This window comes from Pezoporus flaviventris, unplaced genomic scaffold (assembly GCF_033815535.1).
Source record: "Pezoporus flaviventris isolate CSIRO_AGI_PZ_B2104156 unplaced genomic scaffold, CSIRO_AGI_Pfla_v1 ptg000023l, whole genome shotgun sequence".
NCBI classification, from domain to species: domain Eukaryota; kingdom Metazoa; phylum Chordata; class Aves; order Psittaciformes; family Psittacidae; genus Pezoporus; species Pezoporus flaviventris.
This window is the reverse complement of record NW_026892571.1, coordinates 16,329,922-16,343,694: the sequence shown is the minus strand read 5'-3', so window position 1 is coordinate 16,343,694 and position 13,773 is coordinate 16,329,922. Positions and strand designations below refer to the sequence as shown.

The 13,773-nt window shown below is 39.6% G+C and overlaps 1 protein-coding gene across 1 annotated transcript in view; it reads left to right on the top strand.

Annotated features, from left to right (window-relative positions):
- Positions 1 to 13,773, top strand: part of SPOCK1 (SPARC (osteonectin), cwcv and kazal like domains proteoglycan 1) — a 287,668-nt gene that overhangs the window by 52,812 nt on the left and 221,083 nt on the right. The gene's annotated exons all lie outside the window — the stretch shown is intronic.

Sequence of the window (13,773 nt, the reverse complement as noted above, 5' to 3'; positions counted from 1 at the left end):
CAGCATGGGGTGACCTTAATAGCTAGCAGTTGGGAGACACAATTACATGGAACCACTTCACACTTTAGTAAAAGCAGTTTTAAAACACTCTGTGATTGAATTTGAAGGATGTTTGTGGCAAGTGTTTTGAAAGGGTCATTGACTGTACAAGGATGAAAGTTGTGGGCAGTCAAGTTCTATAATTTATTTCTGCCTACTGAAGAAAAAGGGCATGTGTTTCTAAAGAATTTGTTGACTTTTCTTCCTTTTGGTTTTTATTGAACACACAAATGTTAAATGAATCGCTTTATCTCAGAATAAACACACATAAAATCATGACATTAGACTATTTGGCACACAATAAATTACTGAGAATACTTGCAGTCTCAGGGTTGGACAAGGCCTTGGGTGATATGATTTAGCGTAAGGTGTCCCTGCCCACGGCAGGGGGGTTGGAACTAGATGATCTTGAGGTCCTTTCCAACCCTAATGATTCTATGATTTCGGCATATAAAGTCCGTGGCTCTGTTTAGAACCTGAACTTCAGGTTGCAGATGGTGAAGGCATAACTTTATTTTACTGTATTTTGATGGACCGTATTTGGATTCTGAGTAGATACACAGGTGATGATGACTAAAAAAAAGGCTGAGAGTGGGTGGGGAGCAAATAAGTTGCCCAGTAAGTTGTTTCCAAGCTGTGACCTACACAGCTGTTTGTTTGAGAACTCTTGCCCATCCTGTAATTTCAGAGATGATGAATGTGAAGTAATTAGCACTGATTCATGGTTCTAAGTGCTACTTGAAGGTTCAGTCGAGGAACTGTGCTTTTGTGTGATTTTGTGTAAGTGGTGCTTCAGCATATTTAATAAGGTCAGTTATAATACATGTTTGAAAACTGTATAAATGCAATCAGGAAAACATTTCTGATTGCATGAATAATAGTTGATCATGCTTAAAATGCAGTAAATTATGATGTGATATAAACTGAGCTCGAGAGAGATTTTTACATTAATAAACTTAAAATCTCATAGATTTTGACTAAGTGTTCTGATTAAGCAAACATTTGAAGAGAGCAAGGAGGGAATACCCAGTTGCTGAAGACAAGGTGTTTACAGATGTCACAGAACCAAATCCTATGGTACTTGCATTAGCCCATCCGTTCCAGGCAGTCACAGCATATCAGTGCAGGACCAGGCTTGGAGACCGCATGACAAATGTGCCAATGATGGAAGGCTCCATCCAGAACTGTGTGTGAAGTCAAAAGGTGATGGGGAGAAAAAAAAAATCTGTGGCCAACTAAAATCATCATTTAAAGAACAGGCAGTGATACTACCTGTAGTCTGTCTCAAATGTCAAAGTGGTGGTAGGGGGTTCATGCTTGTTTGGAGTAGCTAAAACATCAGTATGCCTGATTGCCCTAGCAAAGGCCTAAAGCTTTTAGTATGTACATTAATTGCCCACATGCCCTTGGTCATCGTGCTTGTAGTAAGCATGGTTAAAGCCCTTCCCAAATCCTTGCTTGCAAAGCCAAGCCATCAATTGCCCTGGAGTTTGTTTGAGCTTAATCAGCAAAGTCTTCCATGGAAACTCTAATTTAAGCTGGATGGATGGGTTTTGTGCAACTGAAGTGTAGGTGGCGCTTAGATAAAGCGTATTATGAAGAGGTCTCTATAGCTGCAGGATGATGATAGGCAATATGCTTGTCCCTTTTTCTCTGGTTTTTGCAATGTCAGTGAAGGTAAGAGCACATCTGGAGAATCCTGTGTTTCAGGGATTCAGCTCTTGTCTTATTTACATGAATATAAACACATTTCTCTGCATTAGTCTTGTGAAGACTTTCTTATCTTACCTGTGGACTGCACATGTTATGGGGTTTCTTGAGAGGGCACAGTAGCTGGTTTCTTCCATTCCCAAAGTCAGCAGGTGTTTCCTTCAGTGCTGTTCATTTGCTTGCTGTTTCCATTTTCCTGTTAATTCCCCAGCTTCCGCTCCTGGATCAATTCCAAAGGCCCATTGAAGGATTCAGGGTCCGTGAACAACTTAATATGGCTTCTGGTTCACTTAAATTTCCTTCTACTGCTTAATTCCCTCTTAATTGTATTCCCCACGTCCTCTTGTTATGCGCACTAAATGTGACATTTACGTACGTAAAAGCTGTTTCTATATGTTTTGCTGCACTTTAAAAAGACGTTACTGAGGTTTCTTGAGTCTCATTAATTTTGGGGAAAAAAGCATAGGCTGTAGGACTTAAGGACCAGTGTGTTAGGTGAGAAGAATAGGGATGAAGATGATGAATATGGTTTCATAGGTGGATGAGGTCTTAAGGAACTCTGGAGATCAATTGGATTTGTGCTTGGCCTCTAAAGAGAAGAAAATGGCATTGACCGAGACTGAAACTCCCTTGGGTTTCTTATTCAATTCCAACCTTGTATTCCCTGGGCCAATAAACAGATAAAGAACAACTAATAAAGAAAAAAAGAAGAATCAGGTTAAAGAGAGGATCTGTAGCTGCCGGCACAGCTGCAGTTAAATCCTCTCCTAGCATCAGAGATTGCTCTCAAGCAAAATCATTCACTAAGGCTATTGAAAAGACAAAAGCTTCTGCTTTTAATCGTTGTCTGCTGAAGAGATTGACCTTTGGCTGTGCTGAGGCAGGAGAGCTACAAAGAAAGATGCAGACTGTAAATTCATTTGCCTCCATTTTTAGGCCTGTTTCTTTCCTCACTGCAACCCATAGCTGCCAGTGGGTTTTTTTGGAGCCACTGAGAAGGCTTTTGGCCTCTTCATGATCAACATACGGGTCAGATGGTGTCAGCAGTGCTTCAGGTGCTGGGTTTTCTTTCTACAGGCCTCTTTTGTCCTCTGTTAGCAAAACTGTATCTTCTCTGCATGCTCTGTGAAGAATGAGGAAGTCTGAGTTAATTTCTGGTTGTGAACATTTATCCAGTTATGACTCTGACCCACCTTCTGACCTTTAAGTTCAAAATACCCATTGACTTAAACCCCACCTCAGCAGAAAAAGCCACTGGAGCTGTATGCCTGTATGTAAGGGCAATATATAGCTCCATATTATCTCTATTCTTACATTAAATTGCATGACTAGAGATCTCTGTTTGCTTATCCTGCTGTACTTTCCCATGCTGTGCTGTGATGGCAAAGCAAAATGCTGCTGTGTAAACAGAAACAAGTTCATTAAAATGGAAACCTTAAAGTCAGAATGAGTTTCAAGTCAGGCTTCTACATGCTGCAGTGCACGTTTAGTACCCCAATTCCCCCGTGGTGTGTGCAGCACACTTCATTCAGGTGGATAGCTTAAATTTTAATAGGTCTGGCAGTTCTTAATTTCACTTCTGATTGGATGACCTATGAGCAGTGCAGCGTGTCACCCTAGTGCTGGAGAAGAATTGGCACCGCCTGTGGAGTTGGATTCAATTGTTGGGATGTATGAATGTCTGCTTCCAAATGCTTGACAGAGATTAATAAAGTGCAGAGTTTCCTAAAGAGAATCAATGACAAAATGGCAGGTGCTATTTTCTTGATCTTTGTTTCTTGAGGGAGTAGGCAGGGAAAGCTGCATTTTGAAAGTAATAAACATTATAAAGCATTGTACACGGCTAACACTTGGTTGTGAAGATCGGGTGCATCTTAAGCTATCCTGTGTGCTGGGTTATTGCTTACTGTTACATATAATCTACATTTACTGAAGAGTAGGTAGGTGTTTGTTGTTGGTCTTTGGTTTTTCTTTCCCCTTAATGTTTCAGTACAAGTTTGGGTGCGATGGTGCTCTTGGGAAACCTGTTCATGTGGAAATGTGTCCTCAGATTGAAAACTATGAGGAGGGAATGAGAGGCCCAGCATTTTCAACAGAATAGTTCCCCTCGGCCCCCGTGAAAACCCGACTTGCTTTTCAGCTCCTGTTCCAGCTGTTTTAAACTACGTGCACCTGCAAGCCAGTCATGCTATTCAGGGTTTTTATAGAATAAAAAATACCACCACCATCAAAAAATAGAACCTATTGATATGTCAGAAAGTGTTAATGTAATCCACCTACGTGTGCTTAATTTGGTCTGTTTAATTCTTGTTGCTTTTCTCCTATTCCTCCAACATTGTTGGAGAGTTTCAGGGTGTGTGGCCTCATATATTCTCCTTTGCATCTCAAGTCCTGATGCGGCTGAGAAAGAGTATGGGAAGTGCATCTTTCTGAAGTGGATCTAATGTGCTATTTTCCTATAGACTTATATGCTCCCCTGATAATAAGGCTGATCATTTTAAACAGAATTTCCCCAACAAGTATTTCTCATTTATAACTCACACGAAAGACTCCCTAGGCAATTCAGTTTCAGTACCCTTCCTTTGAGACCAACTGGCTCCTGAGAGAATTTTCTCAGGCTTCAGTTGCAGAAGTGATACCTGAAAAAGCCATCCTATATTTTCCTATACTGTGGGATTTATGGTCATTTAATGGTATCACTGAGTGCCTATTAAATTGGACTTCAGGGTAGCTAGATATGTGGCAGGAGATGCAGGAAAAAATCTGGTTTAAGTGCCTAATCTACCCTAGCAAAGTTTCTTGAAAAAGATCTGCAAAAGCATATTAACATGTTCTGATTGGTGGCTGTATATAGAAAGCAAATGGAAGGAAACCCTTTTCATCACTTGCAGGTAAATTTAGCAGTGACATAAAAATATACCATAGGGAAGAAAAAACGAATGTATGTTGAAGTTGAAAAACCATCGGGGGAAAGAGTCATTCTAATCTGAAGAACACAGTTTGTACAAGGGAAAGATAGTTTTGGGAGAATTTGACCCGTTAGGTTACATATTTCTTTTATCTGTGTGGCGGGTAGAAGTGTGTTAAATGAAACATATTTTATTATGGATTTTAACTTGGGGTTATTTTTCATTTGGATCAGCACACAGTATTATTTCTGAGCTTTGCTAACAGCTCAAATCTACTGTAAGGTTTTTGCCATCAAAATTTGATGCATATATAAATAGAAAAGGCTTACATGGAAGAATGAATCCAAGTGATTAAATGACAAATTGTGTTACCTTTTTCTAATGATGGAATAAGCTGAGGGCTTCAGAAAATTAGGGGAAAAAAATACCTGAAGTTACCTCCTCTTATGACTAGCTGCATAGCTAAGTAGTTTGGGGTTTTTGAACATTTCCTTCTTGAAAAGTACAAGTTCATTCAAAGCAAAATCTGTTTTTCAGGAAGGTATCTCTTTCCACAGAGCTCTTGTTGATTAACAGGGTGGGATTTCATATCCAAGCTGTATTGAGACAGACAAGTGAGAGCCAGCCAGTCTATAAAGTATCAGCTTGGATATAGCATGTCTGCCTGGAGTCCTTGATCTGACTTGTTGAGGTGAAGGGTTTGTGCAGTTCCACAATTATCTTTTCAGTGGAAGTACTACTCTAAGGCAAATCCATGTAAACCTGCTTCTGCAGCCCACTGAGTTGTGGTGCTCCAGTCAAGATGGTTGTGTTTCCCACGCAGACAACTGCATTGAGTTTGGGGGAAAGAACAGGCTATTAGGGGAAATGAAAACAATTTAGTTACTAATTAGAAATGTAAAAGGAAGAAAATCACAAAATGATGAGGAAAAAACAGGGTCAGCTTTGGACCTTTACGAATAAAAGCAGATTTGAAAGTTCTCAAGTGCTGTCACGAGGTTTTGCAGTTTAAAACTGGTTTTGCCTTTCACAGAAGTCTTAAATTCCTCCTTTTATGAATTACTACAGTTTTCCCCCATCCTTTATGAAGCTCATGGAGGCCAAGCAATGAATGATCTCATGAGAAGGTCATCCATCAACTTATTCTTCACTCTCTGTAATTAAGCTAAGAGCACAGCGGGAGGCTCTTCTTCATACACTGACCTTCCTGCAAGAAGGGAGGTTATAAAATAGCCAGGCAAAGTGTCTTTCCTTGTGTACACAGATCTGAGATTAGGTTTATGTATATGTGGCTTGTGACCAGGACAGAGAACAGAACCCTGAAGTGGCAACAAAGTTGTTTTTTCTCATTATTGTAATAGGAACCTAGATATTATATGATAAGTACATTAGGAATTTATCATTTGGAAGACAGATATATTTTGTTGGAGTATTTTATTTGGGATTTTGCCGTCTCTCATTAGGAAAATCTATTAAATAAGGCTGGTCAAGACACAAGTTTCTTGAAGGCGGAGTGCAGAAGGTGATGTGGGGAGCTTCAGAGAGTGAGAGGAAACCCTTTTTCTTTAGTAAAGAACCAGCAAATAGGTAAAGAGGATATCAGTGAAGTTTTCAGACAGCACTGAGCAGAAGAAGCTGCATTTTCAACTAAAGCTGGGAACATAATTAGCAGGGAACATAATCGGCAGGGACTGAGAAGGTAAAACCATAGAGAAGATAACAAATTGAGAGCCGTCTGTGATACATCTAACCAATACATGTTGAAAAAACAAGCCCCAAAATACAGTCAGATTAACAAGTAAGATGCAGTGGTGGCAGTGGGAAGCAAGTAAAGTAGAAGGAATGTGGAATAACACACTTAGAATTTCAAGGTTAGATATATCTTAGTAATTGCAGTGTAAATGGGCCCGCTCTGACTCACATGGTTTCTGGTTTACCCATCTTCTGTAGTGAATTAAGTTCTGCTTCTCAAACATTTTCACATCTAGGGGCGTATTAAATGGTCCTTCATTGAATTGTATTCACTGAACCATACAGTGCATTGTCCTTCAGGATTTTCAGAGTAATCAGATTCAAATCCTTATGGCTAGAAGCTAATGATGACAAGTCTCTGAAGGAATGAAAAAGGAGATACTGCTGGGGTGTTAACCACACGACTTTGTGAAGTCAAGAGTTAAGTCTCTTTTCTCCCAACCCATGGGTTCTACCTTTTCTTGTGTGTATGCTGTATTTCCAGCGAACTGCGGGTTAGTTTTCCCTCAAGATAGGATGTTCTGGCTATTCCTACCCTCTCATAGTGCATGTGATCCAGTGCTGTCCTTTGAAATGCTGCAGACTTTGAATGTATCTGCCCCTTCTTTAATGGCAGGTTGTTCGGTCAACATATCAGAACAGTTCTCAGCATCTCTGTGCTGGCTGTTCATAAATGTTCAGGAGTAGGCTGGCTTTAACATGTCAAGACTTGGTTGTCTTGGAACATAGCTCTTTAACTGTTTTGCTTTGTCTTCGCTCCTGTGATCTGAGAGGAGGCTGGTATAAGCATCCTTGTTCACTTAAATAAAAATGGAAAATAAGAAAGTGGGGGTAACTCACACTTTTTGCCCTGTTTCTGCAGCTCTTGAATATCTTAATTTGCGCAACATTGGATTTGTTAACTTTTAGGGTCCTTCACAATTTGGCTTTATTGTTAGGGTTTTGAACAGAAAGTAGATTCACAATGTTGAGTGTTTCATACTGAGCTTGTGCCGTGTAGTAATATTATTACTTAATTTGGATGCTTGCAAGGCTGCTGCATCACATACATGCTGTGTGTTCTGCGGCTGGCTTCTGTTCTCTGTGCTTCAGCTCCAGCACTGTGCCTGGGGTCCCTGACCCTCATCTTATTCATGCTGCAGGAGCCTTACTCCATCTTGGTGTGTCTACGTTCTGAAATATAGCTGTCTGATGTTTGGCTCTTTTATGCTTTGAAGAGATGGAAATCTACCACAAACAATTACATTTCCTTGTTAAGATTTAGGGATACTAAGCTGAGGAGGTTTTTTGTACAAGCTTATTCTTTTGTGAGGTTATAACACACTTTAATAGGTTGCAATTGTGTTAACCAGAGGCTGTAAATATTAGAGAGAATTACATACGCTTTAACTGTTGCAGGTCGTTAAACAGAATTATAGGAGGAAGAGAGTGGAAGAGGATGCTTTTGTGCGAGATGCATAGTCTGGGTAGACAGCCTAATGGGAGGACAGGACCAGGATATGTGGGTTGTTTTCTCAACTGTGTTGACCTGCTGGGTGACCTTGTGAAATACATTGCCAGCTTTGCACCTTGGTTTCCTTATCTGTCTAGATACAACCACTTCATTTGCCCTCCCGCTCCTATATAGGGCTGGAATACATAGCACTGCTTCAGCTACAATCAGCTGAGGTTTGATGGGTTCTTGACATGCTGTCTTCTGTTAGCATGAAGCTTCCTCTGTCTGTCACCAACTCCCTTCCTGATTATTAACTCAAGCTCATGAATTCGGTTTTATTTAAGAAATTGATGTAGATTTGGCAGCAATGCTCTCTTTTGGAATTGTACTAAATTAAAATGTATCTCAGCACCTAAAATTCATTATACAAGTCTGGCCCGATGAAAGCAGATTTCTGATGCTATTGTTCTGTATATGCAACTGGTTTAGGAGTTTGAAAACTCCTAAACATTTGACAAAGTAAATAATCAGTCAGTATATATGTTCAATTAAATGTGAAAGAGGAAGACTGCTGTTACGGGACGTTATACAGACATGAAATTTTTATTGATTGCACTGATTTCAACTGTTACCTGACTGAAATAAGATGAAGGTGAAAAGAGCTAGAACTGATTGTTAGGATCCCAGATCACTCTTTACCTAGTTTAGAATTCATCAGTCTTAATTACGGGGGGGGGGGGGGGGGATTTTTAAGTCTCATTCTCATTGAAACTTGTTCTTTCCTTCAGTCTTTCTGAAAAAAACCCTGTTGGATTAGGTTTTCTCCTGCAGTTATAAAAGACTCTTACTGGGTTTTTTTGATTTAAGACCCAAACAGAAGGTTTCAGTGCTATCCCAGACCTTACCTGAGGGTCTGGATAAAAAGCAAGGATACAGGTGCACAGAACCTTAGTAGTAGTAGTAGTAATAGTTCCCTTAGGTACTCATGAAGCAGCTCCCCAGTTATTTCTGTGCCCTCAGATTCCTTCTCCCTCTTACCACAGCTTTTGTTCCCATCTAGAAACTACTGCTGTTCTCATGATCTTTTCCTTATACGTTAAAGAGTGTGGAATAGGAATGAACAGGTTTTTTTATCGGACTGTTTTCTTCTGATATGCAGTTTCTCCAGTGTAGAACCAAATTCTGTGTTTTCCTCATAGTTGGGGCTGATTATTTCTCTAGTAATGAAAGTCTCTAGACCTTGTGCCAAACTGGGAGCGACTAAGTTATATGGTTAGGAAACATTTGTTCCTTTGATGTATCTACAAGAACTGTGCTTGATCTTGTGCACTGTTCTTTGTTCTTCTTGTGGTAGAAATTCACTGACTGTAGTTATAACAAAATTCTCCTCCACAATAAATAAGACTCGGAGAAATGACAGCTTTCGTTTTTGCCACCCACACTTGCCCTTTGGGGGTGCAGGAGGCAAAGTGGGAAGGAAATGAATGGCAAGAAACTGAGAGAACAGAATGGACAACAAAGCTCTCTGAGGCCACTCGAAAGGAACAAGAAGAAATTATATAAAAATATCTATTTAGCATATTTCATCTGAAATGTTTCACTGTGAAAATGCCAAAGAAGTAGATAGTAGGTAGTTTCCAGAACCCCTTGTCTGCCTTCCCCTTATTTATCTGTCCTTTTCTTTGCCTTTTTCTTTGGAAAAAGCCAGGTCCTCTGTATAAATATCTGGGACAGTTTTCATAACAAGAGTGGACAGACTGCTAGAAGATGCATTCCTTAGGGAACATCTGAGTAGCTTTCCCTTGCAGCTGTTAGCAGTATTTGTCACTCAGATGATAAAGCTGTTCTCTGGCAGTTGATGGAGCATACTTGACACTATTTTAATAAACACTGCATATTTCCCCTATGTTGAAGTGAACTGCTTTTATCTGATGGGAGAGACATTTGTTCCAGACACAGGAAGGGCACCTGACAGTGGTGCCAATATGCCACTTAGAGTAACACAGTGATGGACTACCAAGCTAGTCTGACTCACTTTGAAGAAGCTAAAGCACTTATTTCTCCAAGGACTGGCTGCTTATTCATATTGATGAAGTATGCACAAAATACGTATGCAAAAAAAGTGAAGAAATTAGTATAGTAACATTGTTGTTAAATTTCTCATGGGATTGTGATAAAAATGATGACAAAAGAAAAAGCTCTGAATATTGGCATCGCTTTCTTGCCAAGTGGAGTGTTAGTAAAGGAAGGTGAGTTTTCATATTGAAATCTAACCTCTGGAAGTGGCACATCCTTTGTTTTGTGTATTACTCTTACTATGAGCCCTAATTAATTTACATAAACCCATATGATTCTATATCAATAAAACCTTCTAAAATTCACAGAGGGAAAATGATATTGCTATGCTGAGTATTTGCATGAATGGTAATTTATTTGACTTTTGCTACTAGTGCTGATAATGTGCTGGGGTTATAGAAACACAAACTATGGCAAAGATATGTCTGTTTATTTTTCTATTCAGATAGTGTGGCCTAACCCCACCTGTGGCCAGCTCTGCAATAGAAGGCAGGCAAATGAATCCCGCATTGCTTTTAGGTATACAGTAGGAATCCACAAGTAGTCTACTTATCCATTATTCATCTCCAGGTGATACCTGCCTTAAGAAGTGCTAACTCGCTTGCTGCTGATTGTTAGAGTGTGCCTATGGTGGAAGTAGTATTTCCACTTGGGTGTTAACAGATTGGTAATTCATACCAGTGGAGCTGCAGCCATGGTTACCTGGTTGTTTTATTCTGAAAAATAATATAAAACATCTCTCCTTGGCACTGAAAGGATGTGTTCCTTCCCCGTGCTGCTGCAAGTGCTCTGTGGCAGTGTAGGAAGGCAGATCTGAAAACTGAGAACCAGGCTGACTGAAAAAGAGATGGGTTTTCAGTCTGATACAGATATGAAAGTCCCTGTTTACTATTTCTGTGGCAGCAAAGATTCATGGCAAATTAAAGTGATAAACTAAACATAGCTCGAGTGAGGAATTTAGCCCAATCTGTGGTATTCACTTGGCATAAGGAAAATAGCTTATATCCTGATGACGTGAGCAGGGTAAAGCCAGCATTCTGATCTCTATAATAGATACAGTATAATACTCATGCAATAACACATACCATTAAATTTGATGGCTTTACTTGAGGTTTAGTATAGAATCAAATTCTAAATCTTCTGAAGTGCAAAAAGACATGATGTTTTGTCTGGCATCCAAAGAGCTAAACTTGTTCTGCAGCTCTTATCGACCCACAGTGCAGTACAGTTGAGAAGGAATAACTAGATGGGATGTTGAATGTGAAAGAGAATACGTCAGTGCAAATAGGACATGTTGGGGAAGGAGCCCATAAGGATACATATACAATAACAGGGTATTTTTTCTGGAATTTGGGGCTTTAATAGTAGCTTCTCAACTACTACATGTATACTCTGTATTCCTCCACAGACAATGAGGGAAACTTGCAAGCAGTGTTTGAATAGCTGGTATCAAGTTTGCTATGTGCCTTCCTTGCTCAGAGCAGTACATACAGCATGTCTGCTTGCTGCAGCTCCCATAATGGTATTTTGCTGCCTATTGTGTAAAACAGTGATCTGAAAAGTGGGCATTTCACTTTCCTTACCTAGTGGCATGCCTTTACCTCAGAGGTAGTTCTTGGTGGTGTGTGAAACAAATAGCTGGGTGGAGAAGGCAGCAGTTTCAGAGCAGTGACTGATGCAGAGAGTACAGCATGGTGCCAACAGGAGGTGTGTATGCTTCCTAAGCAGATAAGGAGAAAGAAATTCTGTCTAAGAGTTGCTGCTGCTTTTTCTTAAGCTTTTTTTTGAGTTGCAAGATGTTCTCTGCTTTTCGTGCTACCGCTTCCACAATTGATGAATAAACATAAACTGAAGTAAGGTACTGTGAGTCTTGAATCTACCCATTTCTCTCCTAGCAAGAGAATACAAGCTTGTCTATCATGCAGTCACCATGGTTTCAAGTCATGAAGCTGAATCCTCACAGCTAAAAATCTGACAAGCCTCTGACGCTATATTTAATCCTAGCTTTGTTTTAATGATGGTTGTGTATTCTGCATTTGAGACATGATTATAAATGTGAAGTAAGCTTGTCAAGAAGTCACTGAAAGGTTTTACCGGTTTTGGCAGCTGATGCACACAGAAAAGATCATATTGCAGTGAGGAGCTTCCACCTAAGCCTGAGGCAGGCTCTGGCATCATCGACTCGGTCCCATACTGGTGTTGTTGGCTTCCCTCGTGTGTGTGTGTAGATATGATGTGTGCAGGAGGCTGCCCTCTGCACTTTGCTTTATCACCAGAGTAACTGAGACCAGAATTCAGCCCAGTTTACTACAGCAAAACCGTATTCCCTACAAAACTGGAGCTGGGAGCAAGGGGACAGGCAGACACTGAGGATGTTGTAAAGAGAATAACTGAATTGGCCAGAAGCTAGAAAATACAGCTATGAGGCAATTATGAATGAAGTCACTCTGTGTTTCATTACTACATGAACTACGGAGCAATGAAGGCTACCTACCGCACTTGATGGCTGTTTGGATTATGATCAAATAATAATAGAAGAATATGGTTTTCCAGACCACTGTAGTAAACTGAAGTTTGGCCCAACTCCGAGATGGGCCCACAGGTATTTGGATGTTTACCTGGGCGGCAGTAGGTTACCAGCTCCTTTGACTATAGTTAACACCACAAATGTAACACATTTCCAACAAGTAGCTAAGTCCAGAGGTAAAGCTTCAGAGGCTGAAAGTAAATTGTAAAGTTTCCTTATAGCATAACTCTGATTTAAGTGCTGAAGTATGTAACATGGTCCAGATTTTAAAAGCTATGGGAGAGGGAGATAGTGCTTTTGAAGAGTATTTTTAAAATGTGATGAACAAGTTACTTGAAAGTGAACTTAAAGAATAATGGTTGAGGTGACTCTGAGAGCTGCCATTAAACAAAAGGATGAGCACAAACCAATAAACTATTTGGATCCAATACCTTCTACTGTCTCCTTTTAAAGAAACTATTGATCTTGACCATCGGACATCTGGGCAATCGGTCATTCTTTGACAGCCACACATATGCATGCAAGCAGTAATCATTCCATGCAGTCTGGTCCCCAGCAAAATATTGATTCTTCTTTTGTATTTGTTTTGTTTTTTTTTTTTTTACTTTGTTTGGAAAGTTTTCCAAAAAAAAGTTTCTTTCAACAGTTTTTCAGACATGGATTTTTAGGGAACTTGTGTGAAAAGGAAAGATATGAAGTATTGTAATCTTATTCAATTTGTTTTCCTTAAAGCTGTGAGATCTGAGGCCTGCCTACAAAGCTAGTTTAAAAGAAACATTGATTTTTAGGAAGGTTATTGAAGTCTTAAATGCTTAACTGCTTTATTTCCATTCAATTAAATTGAAATCACTGCTCTTAACAATTAGCCAAGTCAGAGTTATTTGCTTTTAAGAAAGATTTAAACATTATCTGCTCTATTGTCCTTCAGAAAACATCGATATTGGATGTTGATGCATCCCCACATTGTGGGAGCAGCAAATAAGTGTCCACTCAAATAATTTAAAGCTAAAGACGTTATAGCTTCCAAGTATCCATTATAAAAAAAAATCCACCAGAAGTACTCAGGCACTGGGGTTAAGGGTTGTGAATGTGGCTTCACTCAAGTGTAAACACTTTAGAATATGTAATTCTTTGACTAGATGTAGACAAACTGTAATAGGATGTATCTAACAATTACTGGAATAGCTTATTTCTTATAAATGAATAAACATCCCTGTTATATGCATAACTGGTTATTACATATCTCTCTACTGCTGTGCTTATGGTGGAATAGGCCTCCAGTTACTGTTATAGTTTTAATTGGCAAATAGATTTTTTGGAGCTAG